This window comes from Pezoporus wallicus, unplaced genomic scaffold (assembly GCF_028554395.1).
Source record: "Pezoporus wallicus isolate ANWC-B61680 ecotype Strahan unplaced genomic scaffold, APGP_CSIRO_Pwel_v1 contig_8693, whole genome shotgun sequence".
Lineage (NCBI taxonomy): Eukaryota > Metazoa > Chordata > Aves > Psittaciformes > Psittacidae > Pezoporus > Pezoporus wallicus.
The window spans coordinates 293,950-310,154 of NW_026641814.1; the positions used below are offsets into that span (position 1 = coordinate 293,950).

General features: G+C 39.4%; 1 protein-coding gene across 3 annotated transcripts in view; it reads left to right on the plus strand.

Annotated features, from left to right (window-relative positions):
- The first annotated feature begins 340 nt into the window (after positions 1–340).
- Positions 341–16,205, plus strand: part of SMPD3 (sphingomyelin phosphodiesterase 3) — a 115,665-nt gene continuing 99,800 nt past the window's right edge. Inside the window, exons 1-2 of one of the 3 annotated variants that reach the window (XM_057425417.1) lie at positions 399–416; positions 8,855–8,925. The gene's annotated coding sequence lies outside the window, so the exon portion shown is untranslated. Of the gene's footprint in view, positions 417–8,854; positions 8,926–13,472; positions 13,534–16,205 lie in introns of those variants that run through there. The other 2 variants (XM_057425418.1, XM_057425419.1) reach the window with 2 other exon arrangements.

Consider the following 16,205-nt stretch of genomic DNA (forward strand, 5'->3'; position numbering starts at 1 on the left):
CCCGGCTGCTCCCGCCGCGGGGCCGGCTGGGAACTGTGGTCATTCCCGCCCTTTCTGCTCGGCGGCCGCCGCCTGCGGGCCTCGTGCCCGCCTGCCGCTGGAGCGGGGCGGGGCGGCGGCAGAGCCGCGCTGGGAGGCGGGCGGTGGCGCGGCCGTACCGCGCCCAGGGGCGGGGAGCGCGGCGCCAGCCCTGCCTGTGGCGCTCTGTGGAGCTGTTCAGCGCCCAGGTGCTGAGTCTTCCCGCGGCTGTCGGAGACTCCGGCAGCGCTGCCTTCCCACTGCTTCCCGGAGCGGCGATGACCGTGGCGAGCAGCCGCCTCCGCCAGGCGCTCTGAGCGCCCGCCCACCCGCCCGCCGCCCCCAGGCGTGGATGCAGCAAATCCAGGCGCCCCTGGCTCCGCGGGAGAACACGGAAGGTAAAGCTTCCCTCTCCCCTCCCATCCGCATTGCACCCCCGCCAGCACCTCGGCCCCTAGCTGCCGGCGGGGTTCGGTTCGAGGGGATTTTTGTCACCCAGAACCGGAGACTGATAGAGATGCGAGCTGTCTGGCAGGGAGCGAGCACTGTGAGGTGGACCGCGAGGAACAAAGCGGTGCAGCGCACAGGCTCTTTAAGTAGTTTCGTTAATTTCCGGGGGATGGGAAAGGGAAGAGAATAGAACGATGACTGGTTAACTGCAAATAGCTGTGCTTAGTTATATATAGGAAAAAAAACCCAGACATCTAAATATATTAATTTGGTCTTGGAATATTGTTCCATTCTCGTGGTTTAGCAGTGGAAGAGATAAGGCAGTGTTTGTCATACAGGTATGGGAGTGCTCTAGTCAAGACTGCAAAATGGTTTCCTCGAGTACCCTCCTTAGCTGTAGCGCTTGTATAGATTTGCACAGCAGTAATTTCTTATTTTTGCATGGATTACTACCCTGCAACCCCCAAGAGCCAAGACAATCAGCAGAGAGAGACTAGCAGGCATAGTGTTCCTGTGAATAGGTGTCACAGAAGAGAGGACAAAATTCCACTATGTTTAAGGCCAAATGACAAGTTCTATCCTACATGAACTCATTTACAGCCCAGAATTGCACTGCTGTACCTGATGCTTCAGGCTTCCCCTTCAGTGCTGGGTGATGAACAGGGAATTGAGCAAGCGTATTAAACATGCATAATCAAGCAGCAAGTGTTATTAAATGCTTCCATGTGTGGTAGCTTCTGTTGTCAAAGATTTCTTAGCTGTCAAAAGACTATGCTTTACCCTAGAGTAGGCTGCAGCTATATTTTTTTTTTCTTGATTGGTAATACAGGTTGACTTACAATTTCTCAGAGTGGCATGGGAAGTGGGAGGCTGGCAAAACAAATTCAGCACTCCTCTTGGGTGTAGATAGAAAAGTTTAGCCTAGGAGACTGCCTGCAGCCAGACCAGTAACTCACAGAGCTTCTATGTGGATTATTTCTTTGACAAGAAACTGAAGAAACAAACTAAGATTAAAAAATTCCTTAAGAAAACCAAATGCAGTCTATTTAGCAGAGTTGTAACACTTTTGCCCTGCATCAAGAAATAATTTCATTGTGTATAAGACATCCCCCACTCCTCACATTGCTATATCATGTATTAAAGCAGGAAGAGAGCCAGAAGGCAATTGCTGAAATAGGTAAGGCAGGTATTTAAAAGCAAGTTAATCAGTTCCCATGTTATTAAAGCTTCTCCAGTCTGGATAAAAGCTTAGTATTGCTCATGTTTCATTGATTAGACTTTTTTTTTTCCCCCATCTAATAATTTTAATAGTTATGTATGCAATTCATTATGAAGATAACATATATTACATTTATCTTATATAGGCTACAGTTTAACAGTTTTTGTGCTTTACTGTAATAAAAAAGTTGAACAGGTTGGGTACCATGCCACAGTCATTGCACATCCAAAAACTCTCCTTCCGATGGGTACCTTGGACACACAGGGGCATAACGTTGGACCCTCAAAAGTAGCCTTTTAGGAACTGAGTTAATAGCACATTACTGTAAAATTAAAATCAATTTGTGCATGGCTGCATGCAAGGCAAGCTTCCCCCCCTGCCAGTAGAATTAAAGATTTCTTGACAGAGCTCCTCCTTACCTCTCTGCCTTTTAGTCTCGGCACCATAGAAGCCTTCGAGCACGTGATCAGCTATGTGTGATTTAAGCTATGTTATTGAATCTTTTCCCCAGGGAACAATTACTATAGAGTGACAAGTCAATCATTTTGATCTAGCTCTGTTTAGTGATGGTAACCATAGCGTACACTGCCTAACCCAGCCTGAATCTCTCACAGTACCAGTTTGTATCTCATTTAAAAGGACACTTAAGCCTTAAACAGGTTCTCATTTTTGGGTAGGAATGAAAAAGCTTAATACCAGAAGGGCACTGTAAACATTTCAGTTGTATATCTTCAGTTGCTGCTGCCTGCAAAAGCCCTTGAGAAGCCACTAAAATACCAGAAAAACTAAGCTCTGACCACACCCCTGCACTGCCATAATTCATAAACTGGGATTTAGTGCCTGCTACCACATTCATATTTTCACCTGGTCAGTTAGGACAAAGACAAAGCTGCTTTGTGCAAACGAAGCTAGTGTGGTATGCTTTTAATAGAGCCAGCAATCTGGTCTTCCCAAACTATTTTTAATAGGACACTCTTGTTACCCTGACATTGTTTATGCTAAAGGCTATTGCAAATAGAACATTTATGTTAACTGCTTACATGTCAGCTCCAGCAATAAACAATCAATATTTTCCTGATGTAGGATTCATGACAACTTTCCCTGTCCAGTTATAATGCATTCAGCACAGTAAATCTCAAGTTGCAATCTCTTAGTGAAAATGTTTATTTTAAGTTCTGTAGTAAATTGCTGAAGTCATGGAAATGTTTCTGTTACACTTGAGACTACTTTTTGAAAAGACTTGCACAAAAACCACTGACCTGGAAATATTTTTAGCATGAGAGCCACTGTTATGATCCCACTACATAGCAATGCACCAAGGATTTTTTTTTTATTATTATTATTTTAAAGATTAAAAAAACCCTTATAAGCACAATCTGTACAAAAATGCTGCAGTTAAAAATCAATATGCTATTGAAAAGCAGAGATTAGTGCTTTTTTACTGCTATCTATGTAAGGGAGAGTGACAAGACATAAACATTTATGAAGAAGAACCAAAGTACCCTGTATTACCAAAAAATTCTTCTAATATGATGTTCTGTACTGTGTGGTTTGTGGATTGTGGTTGACATGACCCATGCATTTTCTACAATTCTAAAAAGAGAAAGAATAATTTTATGTATTGTATAGTGCTTGAATTCTAGCAATGCTTAGCATTAAATATAACTTATCCCCCTAAATGTCTTTAAATTGTTAGTATGATACTCCAAAATCTACCCTTCCAAGAATATATTTAAATGCACAATGCAATAAGCGGTTGCTGAATGGCTTCCTCCTACAAAAGAGGGCCTGCTAATTTAAAAAGAGCAATTCTGGTCACTCGCTCCAAGTGGCGAGTAATATTCTCAGTAATTTTTGAAGGTATAGCTCCTAATTTGTGAATCTTTAACTATAGATTTTAAGCATTTATATTAAGTTCTCTGCTATGCTCAAGAGTAAACAGAAGAAAACTGTCACTGCACTCTAAGCATGATTGATATAATCATGTACTTTCATGTATTGCAGGTCAAACTCAATGCAAAATCTGGGAAAACAGTTGAATTGTGCCATTGCTTGTCGAAAGGAATAGTTCATAATTTGGGCTGAGAATACAATGCTGTCAAAGATTTGTGCAGAAGTTTTCACTTCCATTTTAGTTTCTCTTGAACAAGTAGTTTAAGAAACACGTAATTGCAATGAATACAACATTTTGTTTCTTGACTAAGTTCTGCTCAACTTTGTTTCTAGTGCTTGGGCTGGGGATAAGAAGAGGAAGAAGATGGGATAGAGAGCAAGCCCTGCACATAAGGTTTTATTTATCCACAAGGAAGTCACCAGATTTTGGAGATTCCTGACTTAGACATGCAAACACTGCCCTTTGACAGTTACACTGTCAGGGTCACTCAGCTTTTACTCCAAAACAGCAGTCAGAGTGTTGCCATACTTAATGAAGTGAGCAGCAAACATCCCCTTAAGTCAAAGCTGGAGCAAGCAACTTCCTGATTATAGAAAATCGCAGTGAAGGGAGACTGAGACATCTCTGTCTTGAATCTTGCTTTACAAGTCTGAGGTTTAACAAGTATATTTAAAGAACAGAAAGAAAGCACTCTGTTGGTGAGCTGACCCCAGTCTCCTCAATTGGAGAGGATGCCTGGGCAGCATGCCTGCTGTTCTGTGTGATGTTTATTCCCTATGGCTGCTGGCCTACTAGGTTTCAGGTTAAATGCTTCTAAGTAGGTTTGTATTCTTCACTCACCTGCTATTCTACAGCTAGCACAGATCATATGAACCAATGCTAGTTCAAGTACAAGAACTGCACAGAACTTATTCTGTCATTCTTTCATTCTTCAGGTTTCTTTTTTGCCTTTTTTTGAGACATCTCTTCAGCTGCTATAAAAAAAAGGGTGGTTTTTGTTGTGTTTGGGTAGGTTTGTTTTTTTTTGTTTGTCTGTTTTTTAAACCTCCTGCTACTTGTCCTCAAAAAATACAACTTTACAAAATTTGCAAATACAGACTCTTAGGAGTTAAATGTGAAACACACAGGACCAAATTCTTTAAAAATTCTCAAACAGCCAGAATTTCTATTAGCTTCAGAATTTTCATTAGCTTCAGTTTAAGATGACCATACAGTCTTCTTCAGATCTGAACCCAAGACGTCTCAGACATTACAAAAGAAAAGTCATCTAGGCACAACCAATATTCAACTCATAAGTTTAGCTTCTGCCTGTTCTCTTAGCTTTATGCCGGCAGATAGGGACTATTCTTGCTGACATTTGCAGTTAGAGAGCGTCCCTGATGACAAGCTTTGGTATCTGCTTTGAAAGTGCATTAAAAATTTCAGCATCACATACACAGAGTACGTAAACATTAAACTAGCATCTTACAAATATGGGAAACAATTATTTAAGGTGACCTTTGTTAATATTTCCACAGCATCTGTTGAAACCTGAATCTTGAAACTGGCACGTGACCTATGGCACAGCTCAACTACACAATTAGAACAAGATTTAACAGCTCTGTTCAGTTTTGGGATCATTCAAACTGTATATTCTTCAGCTAATCAAGAGGATGTTTACTCCAGAAGTATGCTACTAGAAAATATGTTACAATTAGACAACATAAGCTAAGAAGTTCTGATTTAAATATGAAATACACATCAGGGCTTAGACTTGTATCACTGTCTCATGGGAAAAATACCACAAGATGCACTACCAATGTAATGTGAACTGCAGAGAGAGTGTCCTAGACACTGCTCTGGGTAGCTGAATACTGTCTTAAAGAATACACCTAAGAAAAAGCTTAATATTTATTTATTGTACTATCACACCAACTCCCACCCCCTTTCCCGCTAAAAGGCATCAATTTGAACAGCCTTCTATTACTGTTACACAATTTCAAAGTTTAATCACATATAGCTCCTTAAATCTGAAAGATGAGATAATAAATGCAAGTATTTGCTTTGTGGTACTTAAGACTTCTGTCAACTGCTGTAACTCAAGCACAATCTATTTCAGTATTAAAAATAACAAAAATAACTTCTGACAAGCCGCATTTGCCGCTCAAAAGTACACAAGCTTTCAAAATTTTTTAAAAACTGACTGAAGGAGAACAGGGAACCACAGGATTCCATCTGTCCCTCCTGACTATTTCTAAACAAATTACCATTTGATTAATAGTTTTGCTTCAAATCAGGCTTCAGGTTTTTTTTTGTTCTTTCCCACCTATACTGTGCTTCAAGTACAGTAGAAGCTATTCACTTTTAAGCAGGATGTCTTGCTTTAATCTTCTCTCTGCCAAAAGAGGAGTTAGATAGTCACTTTACTCCCTTAATTTACTGAAAGCTATGTTAGAAAAAGCAGTAAAATCCATAGACTCTTTAGAGTAACTGCAAAGAAGCTAGCAGAAAGACTCAGGATCACTTGCCTCAGGGAGTTGTGAAACTCTGTTTTCCTTCATTATCAAGCAGTTAATGGGTGGAGAAAAGGCAGAATTTAACCCTGCCTGGGAAGAGATAATATTAGTTCCAAAATAATTTAGCAGCTATCAGTTGAGAGGTTATAGCTTTCTATATAGGCTATTCCACCCTTCCCATACTGCTAAGCAGAACTGTCTGCCACTGATACTGACAATAATGAGAAATTCTGTCTCGGTGAGAAATTACATTAAAATAGTGGGTATGCCCTGAAACACTTCAAATATCACAGACTGGAAGAAGAAGTTATCAGTTCGTGACTCCTTAGCACAGTTACTTCTGTAAAACAGTACTGCCATACAGAAGGGAGATCAAAGTCTCAAAGCTTTTTCTATAGAAATGCTTCATTCAGCTCAAAAGCTGACCTCCACTGATGACCCTAGCAGCAGAAGGAAAAGACAGGGAAAGTCTAGAAAACACAGACAGGAGTTTCTTATCCAAGCTGAAGAACTGGCAGAGACCAATGAAGATAAGAATCTTGTTAATCTTATTGTTTCTATGTGAGACTGGGATACGTCAGTAAAATCTATTCAGAGGGTAGAGAGAAGTTTGTGTTCTCATGAGTGAGAGTAAAGAAGGATTAAATCCATGCTGGAATCCCTTAGTGCCTCTTTGAGAAAGAGAGGGAGGAAGAAAACCTGACAATTAGTGCCCATAATTAATTCCTAACCATAAGTATCCATATTTTTCTGACACACACACTGGAGATGATTCTTGCTAGTCAGAGAGGATGCACATATCCTCAGTTTTTCATGATGAAACTTAAAGCTCTATGGAGCTTTAACTTTTAACTGCATGTACCCTTCAAACATAGCAAGACAACGCAAAAGTAAAGATGACTGTATAGTCTAAAAACAGCACTTCATTGTTTTTAGTCCTGGGGAAACTTTTCTTACTCCCACACCAAAGGTGGAAAAATTACTGAAAAAAACCCATCCTGATGAAGTGCAATTATGTATATTACTCTCATTGTTGACATGGTATCAGCTGTATGATAAGCATTCCTTTCAAAGAGCAATGTACAATGGAAACAAAGCAAAGCACAAGATGATGACTACCACAGAGTGGCAGATCCAATTCAGTTGTATACTGCTGTAAATGTATGGGCATATCTTAGGTATAAAATGATTTTTGTTCACTGAGAGAAGGCCCTTTGTCCTTTCAGCTTCCTAGCTAAACTCTTAATTTTCAAACAACATGAGTGACAGAACTAGAAAACTGGAATTTTTAGAAAGGGAGTCTTCTGAGTGCTTCTCAAACTTCAGCTTTAGCCCAGTATTCTGCTCTTTATGTATTCCAAAGCAAAATAGTCATGTATTCAAGGTACTTAAGGTGAAAAATCACAGGCACAGCTAAATTTTCATTGAACATATGAACCTTTACTGAAAGTTTCTCCGAAATACAGTACACAGGCTGCTGATGCACACATCTAATTGTACTAGTCTGTGTTTTGGTACTGCAAGAAAAGGCTATGGAACACAAGAGTCAATCTATAGGTGCAGAAAATTACCTTACAGATCACTAGGTCAGCACGAAGTAAGTATTTCTTCAACATGTTTTGACTTTCCAAGACAGTCTGCACAAGTAACTTACAACAATACGGAGAGTTCATCTCTGCCATCTAATGTGATACTTGATTTCATTATTTCACAAAGGTAAAGTCCTATAAGTTTAGTTTATACATTAACCTTGCAGACTCAGCACACACACAAAAAAAAGCTAAAAGAAAACCCAACATAGGCTTCCATTCAGGTCAGTCATTCCCCTCAGGTCTTAATGCTTTTAACTGTTATTTTTCTCACTAATTTCTCTCACACAGACAAGTTTCAAGTGTCACACAGAAGAGGGGAAAAAAGGATTTTTAATTTTTTAAATTATTGTAAATAACTACTTCCATTACATCCATTCAATCCTTTACCTGGTGGTCTGCCAGCGGCTACCTACAATTCTTACGAAGGACTCTGTAACATACCCACAAAAAAAGTTTTCCTCTATGCAATCTCAGTTTCAAATGTATGTATGCATTTCCCATAGAACCTAGGAAAATCCTGACAGATGGAAGAAACAGTAAACAGCTTCAGCCCTGGAAAAGCTGCATATTAACTCTATGTCAAGCAGAGATTACAGTTCTAATTTCATAATCTGCCTCTGAAGAACTACTTCTGACAATGTTGTATGGCCCAGCTCCAGATTTCTCCATTCAGAACTTACCTATACACAGTCATTAGGTCTGCACCACAAGTTATACCATATTATATTATTCATTTTTACAGAATATGGAAAGTTACTCAATCTAAATTCTTATTGAACCAACTGTAAGTCAGTCTGCCTTGTTTAAGAAAGTGTGGGAAGTTTAATAAGCCTTACACAGTGATGTTTCTATTACTTTAGGATGTTACAGATGAGCTTGTCTTAGCAACTGAAGTGTGACTTATTCAGATAGTTTTAATAAAATGTAAATCTAATTAGAATACAATGTCAAAACTATGATGAAGCTAAAGCCTCTGTTTTCCACGATGCAAAGATTGCATTAATGTAATGCAGAAGTCAATTTTTATTTCTTTTTCTTTTTCTTTTTATTCACTTCACTTCCTGAACTATATTGGTTCAAATTTTGACTGGTTTGTTAGCAGGAATTCTCTCTAGTAACAGTGATTATTTAAAGCAAAAAATTTAAAATCTTGTGAAGCCTAATGATTTTTTTTTTTTTTCCCCAGAGAGAGTTAATTGAGAGATGCCTTCTAGTTAATAGGATGCAAGAAGCAGACAGTTCCTTCTACCCTGGCATGTAAGTGGATTTTGTCTGCTCTTAAAATATCTTTCCAATCACATTCTGGTGAATAGTTTTATTCTTCTGGAGAGAGATTAGTTGTTTTTTCCAGCACAGTAAATTAACATAGGCAGCATGTTCACCTAACAGTGATGACATTCCTTAACAGTAATGGCATAACGCTTAGTTTGAGTCCAGGGTACATCCTAGTGACAATGAGGGAAGTTGTAGTTTACCAGCTTCTGTCTGCAGCTTCCTTGGGTTTGACTACATGCTTTTTTTAGTATAAGATATCTACAGCTTCACTTAATGAGAGGAAAAGTTTATCAGTTGCCAGTTCACAGTTGCAGAATTCTGGACATTTTCAAATTTATCTGCCTCTCACAGTCATACTTAATCATAAGTGCTTGTTATGAGCACACATGAGAACCTCACTTAATAGGGTTTTGGAGACACCTTCTGCAGTCTCAAATGCTACCACTACGCTACCTTCCTATTGAAGGTCAGGAATCCTGCACCCAATTTCCTGTCGGATGCAGGAATTTGACTTGCTGGAAAGAAAAAATATAAATCAATTTATACTCTCTCTCTCCTCCATCCTGTTTTCTTACTTGATTGTTTTCACTTTCTGTGCACAAAGACTACACAAAAAAAGTCTAGGGAATTCCAGAAAGACACTGTGTAACTTTTAGTAAGATGACAAGCTTTTCCATACCACTGGAATTACTATACAAGCACAAAGTCTGTTACCAATATAGCAATACTGCTTTAACTTTGCAGCCGAAAACACACCCAGCTATTATGAACACACCTTTACCAGCATAACATCATCACAATGGGAGAAGACCTGTTTCAGCTGCAATAGCTTAGTTTGGAAACAAACCTTCCTCACATAGACAGTCCCTCACTGGAGATATTAAACGACAGGTCTAAATTTACCCTGGAGATCATAAGTACGCTGGGGAAATAAAATCCAGCTTACGAATTCTTAGTTACAAACTAAGCACACTCTGTTTTCTTTATCAAGAAACAACATATATGAAAGACACTCAGAAAATGACAAACAGTAGCATCCAGCATGCAAATCAGTCTCTCAGGAGTTTTAATCTCCTGGGTCTTTCTTGATGAGGGCAGCTGCCAGCTACAGATGCTTGGCTGACTAATTGGCACTGGCAATAAACAGTATTTGAATTTGTCCGGGAAAGAAGCAGAGGGTCTGAGAAAGGCTTATCAACATTAATTAAAAAAGCCTGGTATGCCCCTATCTTTATTAAAACATTCATTTCTACCCTTGATAATTGCACTAACACCAAGTAGCAGTTTATAATGCTCTAAACACTAACTAAATGAACCTTTGCTATTGGCAGATTATAAAACTAGTAGAGTGTACAAAAATAAAACAAACTGCTACTATAAAAGAAGATACTATACAGTTGGGGCTTCATAAAGCAATTTTTCATCCTGGCCTGAGTGGCTTACAAGCAAATAGAACTTTTAATAAAAAAGATGGCTAGATTGTTTAGCAATATGCCAGCTACAAGGGCATCTATCCTATCTGTAATTCTAAAAAGTTGTCCTCTACTTCTTAACAAACGATATTGATCTTGTGTTTCTCAGGAGCTATTACCTGATTTATCTAGTATTTGAAAGTATTTAGATGCCTCTCAGCGATTTTTAAAGAACAGAATTACTGGTAAACAACAAACAGAACTGGATTAGACTTTCCTTGCATTTGGACATTGACTTTCTACATAGAATTCAGGGCAAGCTAGGTTGTCAAACTGAAAAAAAATACTCTGAATGTTTTAGGAAAATGAATGAAGTGATAGAAAAACAAATTGCAAAAGAACCCAGAAGAAAAGAGGAGGCTATAGAAAGCAACCCTAAGTGCCGAGGACTGTATAGAGAGGATTGAAATATAGGATATTTGTGTGCAGCAACAATTGTTTTAAAAGCCTCTGAATAAAAAAATAACAGCTGATGGTGTACTCTCTAGGACTTGCATCTAGTCTGAGAAGAAGAGCTGTTAAGATAGTGAGTGAGCCAGCAAGACAGATGGCTGGTGAAGGAACTGACATTGCAAGAGCTAGAACATTCAGTAGAGAGGAAAAACAGCAGCTATACCCATGAACGAACTGCTGCCAAGCACTTAAATGAATGAAAGGAATCGTGCAATTTGAACAGTTTTTATAAAAATTTGGATGATATGCTGAACTGTAGGCAACAAGCTTGACAGTTCACCACCAGTACAGAAACAGAAAGATGATAGAATAATTAAAAGGTCATGCATCACCTGATAAAACCACAGCAAACAGTTCAAAAATGTATAATGCTCAATAGACATAGCACTGAAAAGATAAATCTATCACCTAGAATCCATTTGCTAAAAGCTACCTCTTGGTATTCAATATGAAAAAGTATCAGAAGCTAAGAATTGTGCCCTCCTTCCCACCCCAGCTTTGAAGTTTGTCTACTAAAGGAAAACAGTTCCCATGAAGCTTGCATTTCTCACAGCTACAGGTTTACTATCAGCAGGATTGCAGAAATTCTTAACAGTCAACTGCAATACCTGTGTCTTGAGACCCACTTAATATCTGCAATCAAGTTTCCACATGCTTTCAAATACTTCTAGTACAAACCACACAATTCAGTTCATATTAAAAAAAAAAAAACAAACCAAAAACCAAAAAAAACAAAACCAACAAACCACCACACACAAAAACCCCTAACACACGGAAAATTTGGTCACAACATATTTTTGGAAAATTTGGCCACAACATATTCCCCCACAGGGAAGTGGGGGTTGCAGGAAGAACAAGTTTGAGAACTGAGCAGTTGTGCATTCACAGTCAGGTGTCCAAAGGTCTCATTAAAATTGATCTCAAATTTTATTAGCACTTGATACCATCATAAGAAGCTATAGCTCTGACAAAAAAGATGCATAACAGTATTCATAATAGGCACCTAAATAAACAGGTTCTACACTGACTACTGATTAGCCAGTTTACTTTTTACTACTTTTGCAGCCCATTGCTATTGCCAGTCATCAAGAACAAGAGGAAAACCACATCCTTCTTTTGAGTTCTGTGTTGGTGCTTATGTATTTGGAGTTGCATTACTATATAGATACACACTTCAGTATATGCTGTTTTCATGAAACATACTATATTAAGAAGCTATATGGTTTAAGTGGGGGGGGAAAAAAAAAGAAGCTTATCGCTTAAGACAGCTCTTTCAAAATTCAAAATTCTTTAAGATATACTAAGACTTTTACCAGTACTGCAGAAGAAATATGGCTGTGACATGGCCAAATAGAATATTGAAAATCCTGTCAAATTTCTTACAAAATAAGATTATCTTTCTTATATTCAGACAATTAGGTTACTTTCAAAGATGCTGAAAGATTTTTAATACACAGGCCAAGCAACCTAATTAAATAAATTGTATGGGATGGCTCCAAAACATTATAGATCACACAATGCAAAAAGCCAACATAATTATGAAGTACCCATCCCAGACTTTTGTGTACATAAAACAGAGTTGAACAAACCATTAATGTAATAATGAACATAAGAATAATCATCAGAATGACAAAAATAAGCCACTGCAACTGACAAAAAATAATTAATATGTTTACAGTTCAGGAAAAAAAAACCAAAACAACCAGAAGTCATCAGCAGTCATCCCGCTAACTCCACACCCTGCTATCTAACTATCTATACAGATATTTCAGACATTAACATGCCCTTTCATGATATTTGCTTTCTTCAGGCCATTTCAAGTTCCCCTTTCCTACCTTTTGTGTTTTAGTTCTTCTAGAAGGCAGCAGCGACCTGAAGCAATAGGGAAAGGTTAGGAAAGCCATTGCTGCTACAGTGTGCCAGGAGGGACTAAGTAACAAAACTCCCTGAAGGCCAAACAGGCAACATGAACAGCTCTCCCAACATCCCAGAGAAGAATATGATCTCTCCCGCACAGCACTCACTTAAAGCAGTCAACTTCTGCCAGACTTACACTCAATCCTCTAGTCTTGTACCTGAGTCACTTCCCAGTTTAGGAAATTATAGAAGTGGGCTAATAGTCAGCAAGCCAGCCAGCCAGTTCAGCATCAGTAAAGATATCAGGGTTTATTAATCATAATCAGTTGAGCCACCTTTTTCCTGGTTTAAAAGGTGACTGTGCTGTTAAAGAGTTTGTTGCATGGTATTGGAAAGATACAGGTTAGGTAAAACAAGGCTGTACCTCAAGAGGGCACTGACACTTTACCTCTGAAGCTAAGTATAGCTCCAAACATACAGATTAGAAGCGTAACATACAGATTAGACTTCACCTGGAAAACACCAACTGATGTTTCACTCCTCACCAAAGCCGAGCACCTGGCTCCCAGGAACGAGAGAGCGCGCCCTTCACCAACCCATTCCGTGCTCTCCCCAGCCCTGCAGCGCCCCTGGCTGGTGCTTTCCCGCCGTGTCTCCGCCTCTCCTGCCGAGCAACCAATTAACGCGAGGGCGGTGGGAGCGCGGTTTTTCCCCTCCCTTGCCTGCAGGAGGATGTGGGTGCCATTAGAGTACTCTCAGGGCAGGCGAGGACTGAAGGGTTTGTGGAGGTGCCACCTTGTCGGGGAAGGTAAGCCCGCAGGCAGTTAACCAAAACCGGCTTTCTTCGTTCATCTTTTCCTTGGCCTTACCTCGCTAGCCTGGCAAAAGAAGGAGGAAAAAAATAAAAGAGGGAAAAAAAGCGTAGGTAAGCGGTGGCGAATGGGCAGCTGAGCGACGGGGAGGAGGACCGGGAGGGCTGGCAAGGCGCAGTGAGGTGAGGGCGTGGCCTGCCGCTGCTGTGTGTGCCAGGTCTCCTTGCTCCTCAGAGGGTTTTTTTTGTAAAGCTCTCCTAATTCTGTTTCTCCAGTGTAGTTGTTGGAAATTGACCCTGCTAAGCAGCATGGAGCAAAGGTGTTTAAATGGGAGTAGTTTTATTAAATAATTATGCTATTAAACAGTTTGTTGGTAATATAAACAAAGTTTCAATAGGGGGGTTGTCTAAAACACTAAAGTTTCATGGTTTTTATCCATGTGCAGTTCCTTACCCAGACTGTACCAAGCTGAGATCAAAGCAACCTGGTTACTGATTTTGTTGGAAGGGGAGGTCTGAGGTAAGGATGAGGGCAGATGTGCCCATTTGCAATGAGCCTCAGGAAAGACCAGCCCATCTCACAAAACATAGAGCTGTTCAAAAGAAACAACAGATGGTACGCAAGTCTTACAGGGAAATTTCTTTCTGCTGAGTGATGAAGGAAGCACAGGCTATCTGCCATCCTCTCTTCTTAAGTCAGCCTTTAAGTTGGGTAAACTCTTGATCTGTGAGGGTAGGCTGAGGTGGAGCTTTTCCATGAGTCTCTGTGTCAGATTTTATTGACAGTGGATTTAGGAGCTTGGGATCAAATTGATTAACTATTCCATGTTGTGTTTGCTCAAGGGACAGGAAGGAAACATTAAATTACACTCACTTGAAGTTACATTGCTAATGAATAATGTAATTATACGCTAGGGTATTAGATGGTTTTTACATTTAGTCCCTGATGTTTTTGTTGTCTCATAAGAATCATCTATGTTTAAATAAACTTGAATTAATGTTGCCTCTTTAAAAGGCCTCTATTTGTAACTGTGGTGAAGAGAGTTTGTGTTAAGAAAATAAAATGTTGAAATTACCAGGGCAGGTGGTAATAGCAAAAAGCCAAACACTTCTACATTAAATGTCATGTATGTCTTTTAAAGACAAGAGTTCCTTAACAGATGCTTGGAGACTTCTCCTTACAGTCCCAATCATAGAATGCAAAAAAGTGACGATTCTACGTTTTCTGTATGGCAGTTCAGGGAACTGATGAAAGCTGACTTTGTAGTGTAATAACTGTATAAGTTGGCCAAATTGAACTTGCTATTTGAACCTAAAAGTTAAAGGAACTACTGCTGTACTGCTAAATTCAAATATCCTCAAAGAAACTCCAGTAACAAAACAACTTTTATTCCTGTCTTTGAGACAAATAATTGTGCTGAAGGCAGAAATTTGGCCTCTGTATTCCATATTAAAGTTCAAAGTTGTGAAAGCTTCAGAATGTATAATCCAATCTCATTTTGCATACTAGTTTCTTTTGGGAAGTGATTCCTGGAGTGTGTGTTAAAGCTAAGTGACACCATCCTAGTGCACTTAAATAGCAAAAGCTATGTTCTCTTTTCCGATTGTATTAATTACCAGTTGGATTAATGTTCTATTTTGTCTTTTTTTTTTTCCCATGTTGTGTAAACTCAATTCATTTGCATAGATTCAACCAATTTTGGTTATAGGAAAAGAGAGTGAGGAATTGCTGCTTTTCTTTCAGGCCAGCTCATCTACTGTCACTTGCAATATTGTAGGTTGACATGAGTGAGGAACTAGCAAAAGGAAGAGGTGCTCAGTTCTGGCTCAGAAAGACTAATATATAAATAAAGGAGGGGCTAACCCCCAGACCAGCACATGGACAGTGTCAGTAAATGTAGTAGTAAGCTTTGTCATTTAAAATAGATTTGGGGGGTTTACTCAACCTGTTTTATATTGCCTCTTCTCTTGCTCCTTCTCTGGTAGAAGTGCAGTGTCAAAAGTTCCATAAGCTTTACTGGCTGCAGTATTGGTTTTGAGCATATGAAAACGTTTTTTTGTAAGCTCAGAGCCAGGTTTTCAAGTACTTGGCCTCTATAATTGGAGACAGATTTTCAAGAGAGGTTAGCACTGTCTGTTCTCAGCTCTTATGAAGATTTGTCCATTTTGTTTTTGTGTCTAACTGAACTGATCTGTTGAAAATCTGGTCCCTGTTGCTAAGCATGACACTCTTAGAAAGCCATGAGGGCAGTAATACCATGTACAACCCCCAAAAAGCTGTACACCAGCCCCCACTAAGTTCAGTACCCCAGAGCTGCTACCCAGCACAAAGTAAAACAGGGGTGAGCTCTATGGCATGGGCAGCCAAATAATTTTATAGGTTGAGATCCAGCTTGGCAGTGAAAAGTGTTGTTTTGCTACCTCTGTTCTGGCTGTGTGTTTATTTAAAGCATAAGCTTTTCTGAAAGGGAGGCTGCTAGCTGTAAGTCCAAAATGTCATATGTGTTTGGGAAGGTACAGAACTGAAATGTTTTAATTAAAATAATACTGTGAGTTCTGAGATAACCACCTGCTTCTAGAGGTGTGCTACCTTCTGTCCTGGAGGCCAGGATAAACATTTTTATTCCCTTTCCATGTAATCAATAGTGCAATTTCTACTTATTTTGATT